The sequence below is a fragment of the Dipodomys ordii genome, unplaced genomic scaffold (assembly GCF_000151885.1).
Source record: "Dipodomys ordii isolate 6190 unplaced genomic scaffold, Dord_2.0 Scaffold16, whole genome shotgun sequence".
Classification (NCBI taxonomy): Eukaryota; Metazoa; Chordata; class Mammalia; order Rodentia; family Heteromyidae; genus Dipodomys; species Dipodomys ordii.
The window spans coordinates 4,710,379-4,731,996 of record NW_012267232.1 but is presented as its reverse complement, the minus strand read 5'-3'; the positions used below and the strand labels follow the sequence as shown (position 1 = coordinate 4,731,996).

At 40.6% G+C, this 21,618-nt stretch overlaps 1 protein-coding gene across 2 annotated transcripts in view; it reads left to right on the top strand.

Annotated features, from left to right (window-relative positions):
* The first annotated feature begins 10,515 nt into the window (after positions 1-10,515).
* Gng2 (guanine nucleotide binding protein (G protein), gamma 2) overlaps positions 10,516-21,618 on the top strand; it is a 111,421-nt gene continuing 100,318 nt past the window's right edge. Inside the window, exon 1 of one of the 2 annotated variants that reach the window (XM_013012358.1) lies at positions 10,516-10,755. The gene's annotated coding sequence lies outside the window, so the exon portion shown is untranslated. The remainder of the gene's footprint in view (positions 10,756-21,618) is intronic. The other variant, XM_013012357.1, reaches the window with a different exon arrangement.

Here is a 21,618-nt window from a genome sequence, read left to right as displayed (position 1 = left end):
ACACAAATATAGAAAGATTTGTATTAACTGAAAGTGGACAGTATAAAATGATTGTGTGTGTGTGTGTGTGTGTGTACACACGTGCATGTGTGTGGTACTGAGGCTTGAACTAAGACCTGTTCTCTAGCCCATAGTGTTTTCAGTTTGAGCCACACCTCCATTTCTGACTTTCTGGAGATAAGAGTCTCAATGACTTTTCTGCCTGGAGTGGCTTCAAACTGAGATCTTCAAGTCCAGCCTCTTGAGTAGCTAGAATTAAAAGCATCAGCCACCAACCAGTACTCAGCTTACATAATTTTTCCAAGTCAATAATTTGAGACTCCTAAATCTACTATAGACCACACAATTCTTTTCTGTTGAAATGTCCCTGTGTAATTATATAACTTAAGCAATGTTGAATAATTTCTTCCTAAAGTGACTGAAGCCAGTTTAGAAACACTTTCTGGGAAATTATATCAAATGTTTTGCATTATTGAAAATGAAGTTTCCAAACTTACAGATTGTCAAGAAGTGCAATCAATTGCCAACACTTTCCTTTATAAGAACTTTCTACATATATTGGGACTTCATATCTTTTAAGAGCAAATTTCTTTTTTGTGTTTTTCTTTTCTAGGCTCATAAACATATGTAGATGTATATTAACACTGGAGTTAAAGACCTTGTGCTTGCTAGGCAAGTGTTTTACCACCTAAGCCATACCTTTAGCCCTTTTTGCTTTAGTTTTGGTTTGGTTTGGTTTTTGTCCGTCATAAGGCTCTAACTGAGGGCCTCAGCACCATTCCTGAGTTCTTCTGCTCAAAGCTAGCACTCTACCACTTTGAGCCTCAACTCTACGTCTGGCTTTTTGAGTGGTTAATTGGAGACAAAAGTCAACCAGGGACTTTTCTGCTCAGGCTGGTTTTGAATGGTGATCTTCAGATCTCAGCCACCTGAGTAACTGGGATTACAGGTGTGAGCCACTGGCACCAAGCTTTATTTTGTGTGTGTGTGTGTGTGTGTGTGTGTGTTTGAATAGTGTCGCATGTATGCCCAGGCAGGCCTGAACAATGATACTCCGGTTTATCCATCCTGTATTAGTGGGTTGACAGCCATACACCACATCCAGCTTTTATGGGCCAAAATGGGGTCTCACAACTTTTTTTGCCATGAACAGTGATCCTCCCAAACTCTGCCTACTGATTAGCTAGAATTAGAGATAAGCCACTGCATTCATGAAATATAACTTTTACATGTAATTCATTCCTGAAATATATATTTTCTTGCAAGTACTGTAGCTATTCTAAAATTTCATCCAGCACATTCATTATTTTAAACTAGTGCTCCTAAGACTTTTGCTTTAAGTATGTTTTTAATTTATTTTTAGTAAAAATGTACAACTTTGATCCTATTTATAACCTGTATTACTCTTTCTTATTCCTCACCTCCTTTTTTGTTACAGTTTTAATATGTTTCATTATTCTACTTTTACATAGGTGTATGATATACTTCAGATAATATACACTACCCAACACCCCTCCCTGGATTCCTGCGTCAGACAGTCTGCCTTTTACATTCATTTTGTTTTTTTTCAAGCCTATATTTTGCATATAAAAGAAATGTGTGTTACTTGTCTTTCTGAGTTTGGTTTATTTATGTTAACATGATGCTCTCCAGCTATATTCACAGCATGATTTTGTTCTTTGTGAACAAAATATATATGATATATATCATATGTGCATATGTATCATATATCATGTATATTTGATATATCATATCACATGTATCCTACATGTAATTTTATCACACACATGTCATGTGTGTCGCATTGTGTGACATACGTCACATACATTTCTCTTAATATTGTTACTTGATTGGTAACTTCAGGATCTTTCCTTTTTTAAAATCAATATCCTATCTCCTCCTCACCATATTCTCTTCTCATTTCTGATTTCTGGAAAACATTTTAGGGTAATATTTTAAAGCAGCCTTGATGATTGTTTGCTCCTTTTCCTAGAACTGTATCTAATTTTATAAAAGAAATATTTTTGTAATTCCAAAAACATTACCCAGGACTTTATTCCATGGGGCCTAGCTGTTTAAATTCAACTACCATTACTAGGCATGGACTGAGCCCATATACTGTTTCAGGCACTGATGCAAAGTGCTAACTGTGCAGAGCTGGGGTCCCAACCCCTGCCCTCAGGAAGATTGAGTTCACCGGTTGCACTCGCGTGGACTCTGACACAGTCAACACGTCCCAAAGTCAACACCTAACACCATCCATACTTCCTCCTGGAGTCCCATACTTCTGTTTCTGAATTTCTGTCCTAGGAAATATCAAAATGCAAATTTTAAAAAATGTAGGTGAAAATAGACCAGGGAAATGCATGGGACTAAGGTCATTATAGGGAAATCTATTCACATCTTTATCCCTTTACAGTAGGGAAGTCAACAAAGACACAAGACAAAATGCCTTCAAACATATCCTTTAATTCTCTACCCTCTTTTTGCCAACCTATTTTCTGTCAAAATAGATCACCCTGCTTGGTCTCTGCAGTTGGCACGGAAAAACCAAGTGTCACCTTTCTGCTTTGCTTGCAAATGATCGGAGTTATTATTGCATAGCTTTTTTTTAAAAAAAAGACACTTCAAAATGATTTACTTGTATGATATTAACCACCCAGATTTGTATCCTTTCAATTCTGACATTCTCTTTAAAGAATTGTTTATCCAGGGCTTTGCTAGAGCGCAATGTTCCCTAACCTCTGTCATACTCGGTGGCTGCTCCCTCTTCTCCATCTCGTCACTCATTTCCTGTTGTCCCTGAACTTTCTCTATAGGGCAGACAGTCCCAACTTAGGGAGCAGCTAGCCCTTGCTCCTATACAAACCCAGGCAAACTGTTTCTAGGTATAACTGCTTGGATCTCCATCCCGGCCTCCATAGCTCTTCTTACCTATTTCCAGCTCTGGCTCTTCCTCCCTGAGCACATATATCAACTTCCTTTTTTCCTGTGCCCCCCCCCCAAGTCCAGTGTCATCTTGAGCAAGATCATGCTTCATAGTTAGCTTTCTTCCAGACAACTTCTTCCATCCTCACTTATCTTCTTCTCTCCCTAACAGCCTTGTGTTTATTTTCTCAGCAAGTTTCTCATGAAAGCAAGTTTCTTGAACTCCTTTATGCCTGCTAACCTCCCAAGGGCGATATAGATATAGCACATACACATGTTCATCTGTGTATGACAATCAGGCCCTACCAGGGAAGAATCTGAGAGTTCCTCACTGTTCCTATTAGCCCTGAGAACAAGAACACATGGTACTCACAATGATTCTGAAAGGAAAGCTGGCTTCCTTCTCTTGTCCTAGCCCCCTCGTCCAACCAACTTTTGGCTGGGCTATGAAACAGAGGTGGACATTCTCCAGTAGTGAAGGCCAGCTACTCTCTCTCAAGAAAGATGAGCTCTGTCTTCCCAGCTACACTCTTTTAAACCAAATATAATTCAGTCTTCTCAGCTCCTCACATCTGGACTAGAGTCACATGGCAGGAAAGCAAATAATCCCACAAACACACAGATCACAGCACTATGATGCCTGTGGGAAGAACCTTTTAGAAAAGCTTCACTGCCTCCAGCTGACCCAAGAAATGCCTGGAAGTCTGATGCCTTTGTGATAGAGTAACAGTTCAACTATTTCTTCTTTGTTACTAAGGCGCAACCATTATGCTAGCCATTACATGTATCATCAAAATCTATTAGTGGACAAGATGTATTAGTGTGTGAACTTCCTTCCTCACTACTCTTATATACATGCAAGGAATAGCTTTGCTGACATGGCTTGTGGCTTCTTTCTGAGACAACAGTGAGACAGGGGGGAAAGAGACATCAAAACTGAGACACGGAAGGAAAAGTAGACAGGACTTTGCTAGAGAAAGCCAGTCAGTCAGAATAGCAAAGAATTAGCTGGGCTTAGCAGGAGAGGAGAACAGTATTGTAAAAAGATTAGAGGAAGAGTTTAGGGATTTGGCATCTGAAGAAGCTCAGGGGCAGCTGTGCAGTGGCAAAGATTGGAAAGTACAGAAGGGATGTGTGAAATGTTTCTGGCTTATAAATGGTCCTCTGTAAAGTTCCTTCTGAGATGCAAGTAAAAGAATAGTTTTCTTTCCTATTTTCCAGGGCCTTTCTAAGTTTCTTCAAAAATTACTTTTTGTAGTTGGGTGCCGGGGGCTCATGCCTGAAATCCTGGCTACTCAGGAGGCTGAGATTTGAGGATTACAGTTCAAAGCCAGCCCAGGAAGGAAGGTCCATGAGACTTATTTCCAAGTAACCACCAAAAAGTGGTACATGGAGCTGTGGCTCAAATGGTGAAGCCCCAGCCTTGAATAAAAAAGCCAAGGAACAATGCCTGGGCCTAAGTGTAAGCCCCAGTACCAAAACCCACAAAAAGTTACTTTGTTTCTAGGCTGTGCTTCCTTAAGCAATTCATTGTAGAAATGGAACCAGAAATTGCCCCAGAACTCTTTAGGGTTGCTTTTATAATAAATATACAAATTTTGATGTACACATAGTATGATTTCCTGCAGACAATCTGCAAAAAGTAAATACAGTGATTATTTTTTTAATCCCAAGAACAACTTCCTTTCCCACTGCACCACCACCCAAAGGTGTACATCCTAGGTACCTAAAGAAATACAACAGCAGTTTAAGGGGCTGGGAAGGTGGCTCAGTGGTAGAGTGCTTGCCTTGCATGCATGAGGCCTTGGGTTCAATTCCTCAGTACCACATAAGCAGAAAAAAGCTGAAAGTGGTGCTGTGGCTCAAGTGGTAGAGCACTAGCCTTGAGCTGAAGATCTGAGGGACAGCGCCCAGGCCCAGAGTTCAAGCCCCATGACAGACCAAAAAAAAAAAGCGGTTTAAGAATTTCTGCCAATCATGCCTTTGCAATATGTGTATATCTGTGAACTAACTGCTGTGTTAAACCAACACAAAGATGAATAAAACATGGTCCTAATCTTAAGGGTCCCCTAAACCTTAAGAGGTGAAATGGACTTGCTGCCAAATCCTGTTGTTTTTGTTGGTACTGGAATGGATGCAGAAGCAATTGCTCACATGCTCACAGAGAAAGCAACTGGTTCTGCTTACATGATCAGGACTACTTCTGAGAAAGTCCAAGTCCTGACAAATAAACAGAGGCTCATCAGTACCCATAAGGGAGGAAGGGACAAGGAGGTGGCCAGCTTGTGTCTAGGTGTGTAGGAGAAAAGAGCAAGCTCTATCATTGACCCTCTGGGGAGGCAAGCAAGGCTGAAGTGTAGACAGCTGATCACAGAGGGCTTTGAAGAGCAGGTGGAGGAATTGAGGCTTGCATCCCATAAGCAAGGTAGCAAGTAAAGGACGATAACAAGGCAGTGGGAGGATCAACTCTTCACTTTAGAACTATAACTGGTGGAAATGGCTTGGAAGAATGACAGACAGGAGGTAGAAAGACAACATAGACAATGTTGGAGTCATGTGAGGACAAACCCAAGGCACTTAGGAAATTGTCAAGGATAAGAGGGAGGCAAGGCTTGGGCAAAGAGATCATTTGGAGGTGGTAATGGAAGGATGAGCACTCTTATAAATCAAAGTGCGTTTGCAAAGATAAAAGGTTCTAAGATCATTCTGTGGTTACTGCTGTGGACAACTGCCTTTTGTGTTTCATTAAATAAAATGGAGAATACAGAAAGAGGAGCAGGCTTTGGATCTAAGTAACGCAGGTAACTTGGGGAACATGGAAAGTAAGAACTCCAAGGAACACTCCATAACAGAGGAGAGACCTCAGGCTGAATTATTTCCTTGTTCTGCTTATCAACCTCCTTTAGCAGAGAGATGTTAAAAATGAAGCAAAGGGCAGGAGCTGGTGGCTCACGCTTGTAATCCTAGCTATTCAGTAGGCTGAGATCTGAGGATCACTGTTCAAATCCAGCCCCGGCACAAAAGTCTGTGAGACTCTTGTTTCCAGTTAACCACCAGAAAACCAGAAGTGGTACTGTGGTTCAGTGGTAGAGCACTAGCCTTGAGCTGAAGAGCTGAGGGACAGCGCCCAGGCCCACAGTTCAAGTCCCATGACCAGCAAAAAGAAAAAAATGCAGCAAGGTATTGATGGTTGCACAAAGGGCCTCTGATGAATGTTTGTGTACTTTCCCAAACTTTTGTCTCTGCAGCAATCAAATGTATGTGTAGGATAGGCTTGTGTCTAGTAACTGATGTCATCAACTTTTCATGGCAAGATGAAATGCCATCATTTTCTTTTTTATTGTAAGGATGCTGTACAAAGGGGTACAGTTACATGAGTAAGGTAATGAGTACATTTCCTATTAAGCATTGTTGCCCTCTCCTTTGTTTTTCCCTACCATCCCTTCCCTCCCCACTTCCCCAATTCCTCTGTCCCTCCCCTCTCCGCAAAGCTGTAAAGTTTGTTTACAACATAGTGCCTTGTACATCTCATTGTTACAATGGGTCAACCTGTATCCTCGTTTCAGCATTTTGTTATTTCCCTTTCCCTCCCCAAATTATAAAAATATATAAACAAGATGCAGGGCACCAGAATCAAATACAGTGACAATAAGAGTTATACCATGGATGAAGAACATAGAAAAGAAACAAAAAAAATCACACAGTACATTAAAAGTATACTAAAACCAACAGCAACAAAGAAAAAAACTCTCGTGTCACTATCTTGGGGTTCATTTTGCTTAGCATCATCTTATCTGATCTTTGACCTTTTCTGCTTGTACACTAGTTATTGCAAACAAGGGAAGCCATGGGACCTGTTTCATTGGGTCTGGCTTACTTCACTTAATATGATTTTTTCCAAGTCTTTATATTTCCTAACAAATGGGGCATCTGGGTTGGTTCTATATCTTAGCTATGGTAAATAATGCTGCAATAAACATTGATGTTCTGGTAGCTTTAGTATGGCCATGTTTGTGATCATCTGGGTAAATGCCCAAAAGTGGGATTGCTGGATCATAGGGGAGCTCTATGTGGAGTCTTTTGAGGACCCTCCATACTGCTTTCCAAAGTGTCTAACAAGGTTACATTCCCACCAACAATGCAGTAAGGGTTCCCTTTGGCTACATCCCCTCCAGCATCTGTTGCTATTCAATTTCTTGATTCTAGCCATTCTAAAGTGGGGTGAGGTGGAATCTCAATGTTGTTTTGGTTTGCATTTCTGGCTAGAGAAGTTGAGCATTTCTTCATGTGTCTATTGGCCATTCTTATTTCTTCTTCAGAGAAGTGTCTCTTTAAGTCTTTAGCCCACTTATTAATTGGGTGGTTGTTTCTTTGGGGATTTGTTGTTGGGGGATTTAATTTTTTGAGTTCTAAGTATATTTTAGATAGGAGACCCTTGTCCATTGTATGGCTAGTGAAGGAAGCTCTTCTCCCACTCCATGAATGCCATAATTTTCTAAGATATGAATATTTTGTAGACTTGAGATGAGCATTCACTATGCTTGTATTAATAGTTCTAAATTAGACTCATCTTTTCTCCTGGTCAATCTATACCCTTTCACTTGACTGGAAAAGAGGTTTTTAGGACCATTAGGACCAATAGAAAGCAATGAGATAAATGACAAGGAGGGAAAGATCTTAAAATGTAGTTTTTAGCTTAGAAAAGAGTTGGTTTGTCACCTCTCAGTAATGGCCAGACTAGTCTACTGTGCTTTTTATGACCAGAGATTAAAAAGTAGATTAGAAGGCAGTAGGACAAGTTCCTAGTGATTTTATTATTTGAAAGAGGTTCCCCATATAAGATTACATATAAGTATCAACCATTTTCTGAAGGTTAAAAGGGAGATAATTAATGTGAGAGCCATATTATACACACATACACACACATACTTGAATCCATAATTAATGTTAGGGTCTACTGGTCTAAAATGACCAAAGGTATTTCCATCATCTTTCCAATCATTAATAACAAGCTACTCATTCTTAGATGTAAATTACTTTTAAAAGATACTATAACATTTGCCACCAGTATTCTAGTGAATTTTTTTTTTTGGAGGGGTCCAGTCATGGGGCCTGAACTCTGGGCCTGGGCGTTGTCCCTCAGCTCTTCAGCTCAAGGCTAGTGCTCTACCACTTGAGATACAGCACCATTTCTGGCTTTTTTCTTTTTGCTTGTATGGTGCTGAGGAATCGAACCCAGGACCTCATGCATGTAAGGCAAGCGCTCTACCACTGAGCCTGTTTCCCAGCCCTCTAGTGAATTTTTGTTTGTTTCTTTTAGCCAGTTATGGGTCTTGAACTCAGGGCCTGGGCACTGTCTCTGAGCTTCTTTTATTCAAGCCTAGAGCTCTACCACTTGAGCCACAGTGCCACTTCCAGCTTTTTCTGCTTATGCTGTACTGAGGAATAGAACCTAGGGCTTTATACATGCTAGGCAAGCACTCTACCCCTGAGCCACATTCCCAGCCCCTCTTGTTTTGTTTTTTAATATAAGAGTCTCACTTTGTAGCCTAGGCTGGACTTGAACTTGTGACCCTCTTGCCTTTGCCTCCTGAGAAATGGGATTACAGGTACAGCTGGGCATATTCCTTGAGTTGATGGTAACTCATATTACATTGGATATCTGCCCAGACCTCTTGCTAAGGTAGTTCTTTTGTTTTCATCTTAGAACTATCCGTTTTGCAATTTTCAGGTGTTAGAGGATTGACATCAGAATCCTTTTCATTGAAAGATTTCCAGGGGGGAAAATAAGCAAAGTTTGTTCACGGAACATCATCTCAACACAAATGCTATCCAGGGACTGTCTTAGAACATTTCATAGAAATCAAATTCTATACCTGGTGGTTATGTATAATGACCTATGATCCCCAATATGTGTTGGGAAGGATTGTTTGGTGAGTTATCACGCCATAGTTCTAGGTCAGTTTATTCAATGGATGATTAAGGCAAAATGTGGTTTAAAAAGTGGAGTTGGGAATGAACTGTGCCTGGGAAAGCTGGTTGTGTAGGCACTGGTTCTGAGTACAGATCTCACAGTGTTACCTGGTCTCCAGAACAAGGATGCTCTTCCCTGATCCTGTGTTCAATCTGTAGCTTTTTGAAAGTACCTTGTTGGAACCAGAGAAGAAAGATTCACAGATTGGACAAGTTGTTATGGCTACCAAGAACTATTGGGGTTTAGCCATGAACATAAAACGGTCGCGGGGCGGGGGGGGGGGGGAAGGAGTTGGAAAAGCAAGCTCTGGTCTTGGTTTGGCCACTGAGTACCCAAGTAGCTTGTCATCTCTGAGCTTCAACCTCTAAAAATAATACTGTGTTGAATAATATGTGATGAATACTTCCTATGTTCCCGGAACTATTATTAGACCTTGTGTCCGGTTTTATTTGGTTCTCAGGTTTCCACTGTGGAGTTATGACTATAATCATCTCTGCTTTGCATATGAAGGGAATTGAGGCATGTACAAATTAAGTAATTTGTCCAAGTTCATGCAGTCAGGAATGACAGCTCAGAATCAAACCTCTGGTAGGCAGACCACCTTGTACCTTTTCCCTTATTCATGACACTATACCACCTTCTAAAATGAAGGAAAGGAAGAGTCAGGTGTTGGTGGCTTACACCTGTAATCCTAGCTAGAGACTAGACTCATCAACAATTAAGCTAGAAGTGGAGGTGTGGCTCAAGTAGAGGAGCTCCAACCTTGAGCAAAAATGCTGCAGGAAAGCACCCTGGCTTTGGGTTCAATCTTCAGTACCAACACTGAATGAAGGAAGGAATGAAGGAATGAATGAAGGAATGAATGAATGATAAATGAAATGAAGAGGCTAGAGGACTCTGTTAGTAGAGGAGGGGGCTGCGTCTGGTCTGGAAATCCACCACATTCAACACTATCACTTCCTCTCATCTAGGAGACTCTGGGGAATAGATCTTCCCCATTAGGCTTATAGTAGCATTGCAGGACTTGGCTCAGCTCTGTGCCCCAGAAGGATCCTTGCCATGGCCATTCTTTTTCAAGCATCTGGGTTAAGCAAAGTTTCAGTGGCTAGTGGGACTTTGGAGAAAGGAAGTGCCTGCAAAGTTGGTCACCGAGCCAAGAGCTGCGGCAAGAAGCCGCAAGCTCTCATCTCCAGTGAGGCTAGAAATCAGCATCCATCAGGAGGGGCAGTGGAGGCAGGTGCTGGATCTCAGGGCCACCACTTGGCCCGTTAAAAAACAAAACAACACAGCAGGAACAACAAACAAGCAGCCTAGAGTTCAGAATAAGGCAGTAAAGCAGCTTAGGTGTCAGGAAGGGGGCCCACTGAGACAGTGTGGCAGGTTGGGAGGGGACTGAGGAGGAGGGAGGAAGCCACAGACAGCACCAGAGACCCTGGAACAAAGGGGTCGAGGGATTAGTCAAAGGACCCTCAGGATCCCAGGAGCAGGCAAATCCATTAGAGTAAAACCCTGAGCTGGCATGAGAAGAAATTGAAGAAAGCTGCTCACGGCTACTAAGAAGAGGAGGAAGTGGGAGATGCGCTGCTTCCTGTAGCTAGAACCATGAAGACAAAGCTGGGTGGAGACTAGTCCCTGGGCTACGGCCGCTGCTACACAAACACACGACGACGCTGCTGCTGCTGCTGCTGCTGCTGCTGCTGCTGCTGCTGCTGCCTCTTGCTCCCTCCGTGGGCAACTCCTACTACTGCTGGGCTGGGCTGGGCTGGGTTGGGCGGGCGGCGCCAGGCTGCTGCACAGACCAGTTCGAGAGAGACAGGGGAAGCAGTTCCTGCCCAAGCTTCTGATCAGCCAAGGTAAGGGACACGTTTTCCACATTGCTTATTAACAGAAAGAGAAGGAAAAAAAATCACCCGTGCCTGGGCTTGTGAGGTAAATTTGGGTAGTGGGGGGGGGGGCGGCGGGGGAAAGCAAGGTACATTGCTTCAGGATTGGGGGAAATAAGTAGGAAGGATTCTTTTAACAAGGGATTTGAAGAATGATGGACAAATTCATGACACATTTCCCCCCCACACACACACCCCACTCCCCCAAAATCTCGGTGCTTAGTTTTAGTGACTGGCCAGGAAGACATACTGAATGCAAGAAAGGGTTTGCATAGTTGGGAAGAAAAGCCAGAGGGAGTTGAATGGGGCTGTGAAGCTGTGATCTGGGCATCTTGGGGTTGCAACCCCTCGTTTAGGGGGGCAAGTATTGGGAAATGGGAAATGCCTTCTCTTTCTAATCGATGGTTACACTGGGTTGTCTTTTTTGCTTTGCCCACATGATGACTGTGATTTGGCTACTTGGGGGAATAGTATTAAATCCTTTTGTGCTCAGATATTGCCAACAAAGGCTGGAATTGCGTATGTTAAGAAGCAGTATTTACCATTAAGAAACTGGTGTCCCTGTCTATCTCCTCCTCTGTGCTCTGTGCAAAATCAGCTACCCTTTGCCACTCGGTCTTATCTTAAAGTTGCATCTTCCTTCAAAGGAGTGCCAAGGGGTTAGGAACAGAAACTTGTCCAGAAACCCTGACTGCCCTATGTATGGATTTTATGTTTTATGTTAGGGGTTTCTTCATCTCTAGGTCAATGTGGACGTTAATTTCAGACAGAGCTAAAATATAAAAGTGAACATTGTTGTTTCCTTACCTGTACATGCCATTGACTGAAGTTAAACAATCAAACTATCTCTTTTATTCATTAATTTTCCTGAGCAGTGGGTGCTATCAATGAGAGCCTAGGACTAGTTCGTATTTGTGAATGATATGTAAAAGTGCAGTAAATAGGTCTCAGAGCAAGAAATGAGAGTGTAAGATTTCTTTGGCAGGATATGTAGGAGAAGCAGTCTAATACCCTAGTGTGGCAGGATTTTTTTTAAATTCAGTCTTTGTATGTTCAACACAAAGTATGGTTAAGCAAAGCAGTCATTGAAAAAGGGGTTTTCTTGGCATTTTATAATGAAAGATGATAGGTGTTTGTTTGTTTTTTAAAAAAAGAATGAGTTGTTTTTAATGAATCTAGAACAATAAAATGGCATATTGAACCACTCATGCATTCTTAAAATACAAGTTTTTCACAACCAAATATTACACCCAATTATGAATGTGCATGTGTCCCAGATAATGATCACCATTCCCATATGAAGAGCTGCAAGGCTGTTTACTTACGGATTTATTATTGTTGTTGTTGTTGTTATTGTTATTATTTCCATTTTAATGAAGTTGATTTAGCTCTTCTGAATTTGTGGACTAGCAGCACATTTTTGGAGACAGAGATTTTATTGATATTAAAGAAAAACCTGTCTGCTTTTTCTGAGGCTATTGCTGATTAGAGTAAACCTGTACCTTATCACAGAAACAAAGTATTACTGGTATTAAAAGCATGGTGCTCATCTAAAGGATTCAGTGAATTTCAACAAACAGATGGGCAAAGCAAGTCATGTCATGATATCACAGTTCCTATCCTAAAGGAAAATATGTAAAGCTAATCTTCATAGATAGGAGACCTGGGGTAGATCTGAGAGTCCTGCAGTCAAGCTGCATGCCACTAAATGCAGTAAGAAGTTATGAATCTGGGCTGAAGAATGAGGACAGGGCTTTGATATTGATCGGTCTTAGGCAGTAGATAATGCCAACATCCTGCTTTGTTTGGGTATGTATAGAAAATATATATTACTCAGTGTGTGTGTGTGTGTGTGTGTGTGTGTTTCATACCAGAGTAAGAAAATGAAACCTTGGTGCATAAGCTTCATAGAATCAAGAGGGGCCCCTGTTTTTTTAAAAGCAACAAAAAGAGGTGCCTGCTTTCTGTATAGCACAAAACATTTCCTTAATTGCTGAACTCCAGCTTGAAGCAGAACATGAATAACAGCAGGTCTAACAATGGTAGAATGTTTAGGAAAAAGATGAATTTACTCCTATGCTGCAAAATAAAACTATGTGCACTCATTCTGGCCATATGGAATATTGAATGATATTATTATGCTTTTGCTCAGGGTATTCAGAGGCTTTTTGTGGAGGCAATCAACACTGAAAATTTAATTGTATGTTCTTGTTCCATCCCCCTCTCCCCCTGTCTCCCCTCCCCCCCACCATATGGCCAATGACTGAATGGAAACATGACTCCATTATTTCATGGCCAGCTCTGGGCCTCATATGGTAAGCATGTACTGAATGTGTTTGGTTGACTGACTTCTTTAATCTACTTAGAAAGCAAGTCCAACTTTTAAGTCTAAAAGCCTGTTCACAAATGATTTCTGAGGAAAGGACACCATGAATGAAAGAACACAGGCTGCAGAGGCTGGTACATCTCTGACTATTGCCACCCATTCCTACTACTTGACCTGGTACATTAATTTATGAATCTTCATTTGTTCATTGCAAAGAAGAGAGAGGCAGCTATCATCAAGGTTTTGGTTTTGTTTGACTCTTGCTTTTGTATGTGAATAGGTGAGTGTCTGGTGAATAGGAAATTCTCAGGTGTCATTTTTTTTCTTCTTTCTTAGTGGCATAAGGAAAAGTTAGCCTATTCTTGATCTTTGCTTCTGCTTTCAAGGGTGGAGGAGATTTTTATTACGAAAAGTACTCATAGCACATAATTTTCCATTTTACCTATTTTTAAGCATTTAATTCTGTGATATTAGATATGGTTTTGTCATGACCATTTATCCACCAAACTCAGCCTTGTGAAACAGAAACTCTGTAGATTAAAAAAAAAAACAAAAAAAATAAACTTCCCATTCTCATCATCACCCACTTTTGTCTCTATGAATTTCACTAAGTTTCTCACATAAGTAGAATCACAGAATATTTTCCCTTTGATGATAGTCATTTAGTATAATGTCCTCAAGGCTCACCCATATAGCATGTGTCAGAATTTCTCTTTTCTAAAGCAGAATAATGTTCCATTGTATGTCAACACCATAGGTTTATTCATTCATCATTCAGTGGATACTTGGACTATTGTTTTGGCTATAAATAATAATCCTGTAAATACAGGTATACAGATAACTGTTAAGAGTCCTTGTATTTGGAGTACCCAGAATCGTTGGAACATAGTAATTTTATATTTATTTTTTAATTTTCTTTTTTTTTTTTCAGTGCTGGTCTTGGGGCTTGAACCCAGGGCCTGGTTGCTGTCCCTGAGCTTTTGTGCTCAAGGCTAGCATTCTATCACTTGAGCCACAGCTCCACTTCTAGCTTTTTTGGTGGTTAATTGGAGACAAGAGTCTCAAAGATTTTCCTGAATGGGCTGGCTTTGAATGGTGATCCTCATATCTCATCCTACTGCATATCTAGGAGTACAGGTATAAGCCACTAGTGCTCAACTGTTTAAGTTTTTTTTGGAGGAGCTCTATACAGTTTCCCTGAGCTAACAGCTACACCATTTTACAAGGCCACTAGCAGTACACAAGGTTCTGGTTTTCCTACTGACACTATTTTCTGAGTTTTGTTTGTTTTTGATAATAGCCATCTTAATGGATAGGAAGTGGTATCCCATTGTGCTTATGATTTGCATTTTCCTGTCCATGGCTGTCACCCTGGATGCTCAGATTTGCATTTTCCTAATGATGAGAGCTGTGGAGCTTCTTTTCCTGTGCTCATTGGTATATCTTCTTTGGAGAAATATCCATTCAAGTCCTTTGCCAATTTTAACTGGATCATTTTTCAAAGAGACTTTTTAAATGGTGGAATCTCTCAACACGTATCACTAGATTATGACTGTGATGTTTGTATTTCATCTTATATACAAGGCTTATTCCCTCCAAATTTAATATTCTTCTCAAAAGTAACTTTTAAGCCAGGCGCCAGTGGCTCATGCCTGTAATCCTAGCTACACAAGAGGCTGAGATCTGAGGATTGTGCTTTAAAGCCAATCCCAGGCAGGGAAATCTGTGAGATTCTTATCTCAAATTAACAACCAGAAAATTGGAAGTGCGCTGTGGTTCAAAATGGTAGAGCACTATCCTTGAGCAAAAATGCCCAGGGCTAGTGCTCAGACCGTGAGTTCAAGCCTTACAACTGACAAAAAAAAAGAAGTAACTTTTAAAATCCAAAGAAGAAAGTAAGAATAGTTGCCCCAGTTACCAAGCAGATCAAAGCCTAGGTTGGGCCAGCACATCTACCTGTTCAACAGAGGGCTGATGCTTCTGGTCCCCTCTCCTTTGTGACATTACTCAGGCTGGGAAAATGTCTGACAGGTAGAATCAGAAAAGAGAGGAGTCTCCAACTTACATGATGAGGAACATTTACCTGTATAGAGAGCTCTAGTGGTTAAACCATACAATGAACTTCGGTGACAACTTCCTGAGAATAGAAAGAGATTAAGAGTCCAATTTCCCCTTTCAAATTCAAAACCTTTTTGTTTCATTTTCTCCTAATCCTGAAACCAGGGTGGGCTGGCTATGTGTAGGATGAAGGAGAGCTGGGCTGAAGATGGGCCAGTCGTGGGGCCTGAACTCTGGGCCTGAACACTGTCTCTCAGCAATTCAGCTCAAGGCTAGTGCTCTGCTACTTGAGCCACAGCACCACTTCTGGCCTTTTCTTCTTATGTGGTGCTGAGGAATCAAACACAGGGCCTCATGCATGCAAGGCAAGCACTCTACCACTGAGCTACCTTCCCAGCCCCTCTGGGGAGGACTCTTAAGTAGTAACAATATCTAGCTTTATGATGGGATGCAGATGTTGGCCTTGCTGGGTTTGTCAGCATTTTGTAATACACCCTGTGTGTGGATATGCATGGGGATGTCTTGTAGCTAATGATCGTCAATTGCATTGAATTAGTAAATCTGCTCATTCTACAATTTCTAGAACCCAAGCACTTCCCTTTACCAGACATAGGTAGAAGAGGAAAGTTATAGAGTCGTTTGAAGACTTTGCCCCTACAGCAGTAGACATGTTAAAATTAGAGATAGTAATTGATCATTAAACAAGGTGTATATGTATGGAACCATTCATAACATCCTCAATAAATATATGCAATTATTACTTGCTAATGAAAAATACAATTTAGTCCCTGCCCTAGGGCATTATAGAATATCCTCAACATGACCTACCTGTATATCAACCCCCCTGAGATGAATAATGAAATAGGGCTAGAATTTGCTGTTGCCCAGCTGATTACTCAACTCACTAAGAGAAACTCAAGTTTTCTTCTCTCCATATTAGGGCAAGTAGATAGAGAAAAATCTTTATGCTTTGTCACTCTTTAAATTATAAGCCTAAATTATTTTGCTCAAAAAAGAGCAGTACTTAAATTCAATACAGTATGCAAATGTGGGTTTTCTGTGTCCAAATTTGTTCTAGGTGTTAAGAGATGATACTGTGGAAGTAAGGTTCCACATTTCTGAGGAGTATCGGAGACATTTGTGACTCCTATAAACTCATTGTGTTAAAGAAAGCAAGTAGTATTTAATCCGATTCAGTGTTCAAACAAACTCTGAGTTCTTCATTAAATCATTTTTTAAAAGGTTACCGAAGCCATTAGCACATTTTGATAATAGTTCATTTCTTAGCAGTGGTATCACTGTATGGTCAAGTGAGAGATAACACAAGATAAGCCCTTTTATTTCTTGACAAGTACTGTAAACAGTAGAGGTCCTAATGGAAAGACTGAAATAGCAGCCTATTCCTCCTAACGTCTAGTCCCTAGCCTTCCTTGTGCCCCATCCTGGCCAGTTTTTGAGGTAAGGCATTCCCCTCATTGTCTCCTATATGCCTGACATGCAGAGGTATGAGAAGAGGGCTGGGAACTGTGCTGATATGTGCTACTTAGGATTCCTTCCCATGTCACAGGCCATTGCCATTCCTGGAAAACGCTTTTCCACATTTTTTTCGTGTTTTGCTTTTCTTCTTCCCCATGCATTTCCAACGACAACCATTCAATCCAAGTCCTTACTCTCCATTACTTTCTCTATTGGAGGTTTCCTTTGTCTCATTGCTTATTCCTTCAGAATTTCTCCATCTTCATTTGTCTTGTCTATTGAGACTACACGAACAAATGGATTGAGTAATTTACTTCTCAAAATTCTAGAGTCTGGGGCATCCACAATCAAAGTGGCGGCAGAGGAGATATTTGGTGAGAACTGGTTCCCCTTAGATGATGCCTTCTGTATATGCACAAGAGCTCCCAAGGGCCTCTTTCATAAACACCAATCCCAAGCACCAGGGATCCAACCTCATGTCCTAATCACCTCTCCAAAAGCTCCACCTCCTAATACATTGCATTGATTGGATTCCAATATATGAATTGGGAGGCAGGAAATATCTAGATCACAGAATCACTTATTCTCTTTTTAACCTTTTCTAGATCAAATAGCCTTTCTTCAAACCAAGAGTACATCCTCTACATAGACTCTCCATCCTATTCCTTCTTACTAAGGACTTAGGTTTTAACTGTAACTTTAGCTCTTTCCTATTCATATTTGGCTTCATGTCTTAATTAGTCCTTTATTCCTTGCCTGTAAACATACTTAGCTTTCCCATACACATGTAAATGAATTAAAAATAAATAAAACAAACCCATTCTCTTAATTCTGCATCTTAACTCATTTATTTGTTTGCTTGGTTGGTTAGTTTTGTTTTGTTTTTTTTGAGGTAGGATCTTCCTGTGTAGCACCAGTCTAGTCTTGAACTCATTAATGTCCTGCCTTTGCCTCTCTAGGGCTGGGATTGCAGATGTGACCCACCATGCCTGGCTCTCATTGACTGTGATCATCTCTCCCAGTTCTCTTGCTTCTCTTCATACCTCTCTGAAGGCTCCAAATTGCTCCAATTCCTGAGTGTTCTCATGACTTGAATCTTCTACCACCTCATTGCTTCATCACAGCCTATCCCACAATTCCATTCATGGTTGTGTGGGTCAGGCCCAGATCTGGTTCTCTCATTTGATCTATTTCCTAAGCTTGCACAGCAAATTTATGGGAACATCCAACCCACCAACTGGAAACTTCCATGTCCAGCTTGGCCCTCACCCCTGGCTTTCCCACCCCTCCGTGGCTTCCATGACTATGATCAACACCCTCCTCGTTTAAGTCCCTCAATTATATGGAAACTCAGTTTTACCCTTTTCTTCCCCAAGGAACCTGAATTGCAGTAAGCCCTTACCATCTTTGGAACTCTATCTAGACACTAGTCATTTCTATGGTGATGGTCAGTACCTAGCTCAAGCTCCCCTAACCTCTGTAGGACTAACTCATCCTTTTGTGTTCTTCCCTCCCCACTAGAATAGCTGTCCCACTCCCCCTTTCATACTTCACCTTACCATCTTGCTTCTTTGATGAGCCAGGTTTCCTCTGTCTTGGAAGGTTCCGTTCAGATGTGACCTCTTCCATGAAGCCTTCTTTGGTTTCTTCCCTCCCCACCCCCAATAAGAAATAATCTTCTTCTCTGAAATTTCTGTTCTTTCATTAGAACTTTTAGTAGTTAGCTTTTGTAGGGATACAACAATACTCTGCATCCATTTGTTTTTGTAACTGAGGATAGCAGCCATCTTTTTCTTATAGCATACAGTGGAGTTTGTTTGTTATTCATTGATTTAATGAACTTCCTTGAGTGACTCATTTTGGATATAGAGTGAGATAGAGAGTACTTGTCCTCCAGGAATTCACGGAATATGGGGTGTGGGGGTGGCAGGCAAATGCAGAAATAATCAACAGTCCACAGGTCTGAAATGGATGCCTGCCACGTGCCTTTTGAGATGCCAGGGAGAGAACAGGGAACACAGGTGTTTGTTTTCTTGGAACTTATATTGTAGTTTTGAGACATATTCGATAAAACATGTAAGCCAGCCATGCATCAGTGGCTCACACATGTAATCTTAACTACTCAGCATGCTGAGATCTGAGGACTGCAGTGTGAAGCCAGCCTGGGCAGGAAAGTCTGTGAGACTCTTATCTCCAATTAAATTACAGAAAAAGCTGGAAGTGGTGCTGTGGCTCAAGTGGTAGAGCACTAGCCTTGAACAAAAGGAGCTCAGAGACAATGCCCAGGCCCAGAGTTCAAGCCTCAGGGCTGACAGGAAAACACACACACACACACACAGACACACACACACACACCACCACCACCACCAGTGGTTTTTTAGATCTAATTATATACTAGAAATAAAAAGAGGTATTTGAAAAAATATATGTCCCAGACTCACCCCAAACTAGCTAAATCAAAGCCAGTCAGGATTGGAACCTTGTCAAAATCAAATAATGATCAAAGAAAATATCCCATAGCAATGGGTTTTATAATGGATTAAGATAGAATGAGAGAGCAGGTGGCTCACATCTTAATCTTAGTTTCTCAGGAGGCTGAGATCTACAGAATCTTGATTTGAAAATTGGGCCAGGAAGAAAAGTCTTGGAGAATCTATCTCCAATTAGCCAGCAAAAATGCCAGACTGGAGGTGTGGCACAAATGGTAGCGCTCCAGCCTAGCAAGAGCAAGGCTGAGTTCAAACCTAGTGCTGCTTTGAGTGACAGAGATTGGGTGAATGATGATGGTGATTTTATTTAGATCAAATTAATTTACAGTCAGGAAGATGATTCTATCTAATTATATATTTTATTTTCTATTCTGTTACTAGTGGGGCTTATCTGAATTAAACATGATTTTTATTGTTTAAAATAGCTAGAAGGACATGGTATTGTTTCTTAGATGAACAAAAAAGAGATAATAATGATTTCTACTCTTAATTCTGTTTTGAGGAACCAAGGAAAACCTCACAGACAAATCACTCAAACTATACACAGCCCTCACTTACGTCAGAATGGATGAAGAGCAGCAAGTTACGGGAATTAATTTGACAATGAGGTTTTGCTGATTCTTTGTTGGTGCTAGATTCTTTCTATATTCACTAGTGCTTTAAACTCATTTTTATAATAATCGTAATGGTGACAATAAACTTTTTGCTGTAGGCAAAAGAGGAAATGTGTCCTACCAAATAGCTTAAACCATCTGAAAGTTGTCTCTAGACCTGGAAGTTGGGCCACACCAATTAGTTGCTTAGTAGCTGGTGAGTGTTCTTAACAAACTAAATTCTTTCCTTCCTCCCACTCTGACTGCCTCAGACTTGATTTTTCTCTCCATTGCTATGTGGAAATGACTATACTGCTATTTCAGAATTAAAGACAGATTTTATTACCCAGAAGTGTAACAAAGGGGCTGAATTCTTCTCATTGAACTTGCAGAAGAGTTGTCCCCAACAGAATTCCCCTCCCAATTGGCATGCTTTATGGATTAGTGACCACAAAGATAGAACCACTGTGATTAGGTAATTTAATATTTGCCCAAGGCCAACGATTCTGAAGAACATGATTCCTAAACCCCAGCAAAAAGGGTCTACTCTTTTTGCCAGGAAAAAAAAATGGCTTAATGGTTTTTTGGGGTAGGCAATCAACAGAATCAGCCACCATTATTACTCCTAATTTTATTTTTTGGTTAGTCATGGGGCTTGAACTCTGGGTCTGGGTGCTGTCCCTCAGCTCTTCAGCTCAAGGTGAATGCTCTACCACTTGAGCCATAGCACCACTTCTGGTTTTCTAGCCGTTTATTGGAAATAAGAGTCTCATGGACTTTCTTGCCCAGGCTGGCTTTGAACTATGATCCTCAGATCTCAGCCTCCTTAGTAGGTAGGATTACAGGCGTGAGCCACTGGCACCTAGCTTATTACTCCTATTTTATAAGTGAAAATACCAAAATTCAGAAAGGTTAAATACTTAGCAAGTACACACAGCTTTGGAATGAAGAGTTTCTATGCATGTCACTTTGAGAGAAACCCATGCATACTTCTATATACACACAACACACACACACACACACACACACACACACACACACATGAATATTCATGTTGTATTGATGATCTATAGAATGGAGAAGGAATCCTAGAGGAAGATAAAGAAAGCTGAAGTGAGACAAAGAATAACCTTTCACAGAGAATCTTCTAGAAGGAAATACACTAGGTCCCAGAAAAGCAATAGGAATGGCATTTATGTTATATAACCAGTCTTACATTGAAAAAATAAAAAAAATAAAAAATAAAAAAAAGAAAAAATAAACATACTATTACATTGAATCTTTGTCAATGGTCATTTAAATCCACTTAATCTAACTAAAATCAACCCTGGGCTGAGTAATGAACTAGAGATGCCTACTATTCTGTGACTGATATTTGACTTAAAACTCTATATTCTCTAGAAAGGCATGCCTTTTGTGGATTGCAGAAGCTTTAAGAGAAATAAGCTCTGGAATTTCTGGCAATGAGTTATTTAGATAATAGGTCCCCACTTGCTTTTTCTTTCTTTTTAAAAAAACTTATTGTAAAGGTAATGTACAGACAGTTACAGTTAAATGTCAGGTAATGAGTACATTTCTTTTTGAAGTATTGCCTCTTCACTCCTTTTCTCCCAGTTTTTCCTTCCCAATTTCCCCCAAAAGTTGTATAGTTCGTTTTCAACCTAGTGAGTATATATATAGTGAGTATCACTGATGCATTTGTTTACCCTTTGCCCCACTACTTCTGTGCTTCCCCTTGCTCTCCTCAAAACAGGTAAACTTAAAAACAAGACAAAAATCAAAACCAGGGACAAAGGAGAAAAAAAAACAAAAACAAAAAGCAAAATAACAAAAAACCTCTTATTTCCATTTATTGAAGTTCATTTTGAGAAACATATTAAGTAATCATATA